The sequence below is a fragment of the Oryctolagus cuniculus genome, chromosome 9 (assembly GCF_051225735.1).
Source record: "Oryctolagus cuniculus isolate XC-2025 breed Fujian yellow rabbit chromosome 9, ASM5122573v1, whole genome shotgun sequence".
In the NCBI taxonomy this organism is placed as follows: Eukaryota; Metazoa; Chordata; class Mammalia; order Lagomorpha; family Leporidae; genus Oryctolagus; species Oryctolagus cuniculus.
The window spans coordinates 58,675,184-58,676,335 of NC_142875.1; the positions used below are offsets into that span (position 1 = coordinate 58,675,184).

The window sequence follows — 1,152 nt, forward strand, 5'->3', positions numbered from 1 at the left end:
GCTATTTAGATTGAATTTACTAGGTCTATCCCAAAATCTTATTTTAACTGATTATATTTCCCTGATGTGTAACTTATCCTTTTGGAATCACACAAAGAGCTGAATGAGCATACCACTAAGAGAGAAAGGGGATATTTTCATAGAACCAGTATTTTCTCCATTCCATTTCCAATGGATGTGAATCAATACATACCATTGGCTATTTAGTAAAAAGAGAGAGGGAACGGAAAAAATGCAAGATGCTCGTGTACATACACCAGTGACTTTATGTAGAATAAAGTAATGGGGAAGGGAAAATGAAAGAATGGAGAAAACTATGCTGTGACAGTAAAGACATGATGGAACCAAACTAGTTTTCTAATTGATAATAAGTAGTTGGTCTGCGAGAAGAGAGCTCTGGAGCAAAGCAGCAGGTTCCCATGTTAGTAGACACCGCCTCTCTGGGGCTGGAACACATCAAGTGTATCTTCTTCCTCCATTTCCAACTTGCAGGTATGTCTGATTCATTGATTGGCTGCCCATCTGTTATGAATCTGATCTGCCTCATTGACAAATCCTGTCATTCACAATAGGTTTTCATTAGTTTACTAAGTGGTGTATGCCTCTTAATCTTAAACTGCACCACAGAACCATCCTGCTTTGCCACCTTCAAATGAATATGATCGTTGTTCTGTCTTTACTCCGTCCTTGGGCTTTGCATCAGCCGTGATGATCACTGGCGTCTCCTTGGCAGCCACTTCCTGAACGGGGTACCAGGTCTGCACCGAGAGGGCACAAGAGCAACAGGAGTGGCACAAGAAGGAGGCGGCAGCCCCAGTCTTCTCGAAACCTCTGCAATGCAGCCACACTTTGCTCCATTCCTGCTTCCTGATTCCTTCCATCAGCTCACCTCCTCCTTTAATCCAAAGCATCCCTCAGTGGTTTCCCTGAACTGTTCCTCTCCTAACCATGTTCTCCTACACAGTGATCCTGGTTTAAAATATAAATCATATTGTATAGCTTTCCCCTGACCACTCAAATCCTCTGCTTTCCAAAGTCCCTCAATATGAAGTCACAAAGAAAGTTTCCTTAATATGGTTTAAGAGTTTCTTTGTGACCGGAACTCTGTTGCCTTCTCCAGACCGATCCAAATCCTGGTTCATCAAAGGCTAT

General features: G+C 42.5%; 1 pseudogene; it reads right to left on the bottom strand.

Moving 5' to 3' along the window:
* Positions 1-422: 422 nt before the first annotated feature.
* On the bottom strand, positions 423-911 carry LOC149124568 (small ubiquitin-related modifier 2 pseudogene; annotated as a pseudogene).
* Positions 912-1,152: the final 241 nt, after the last annotated feature.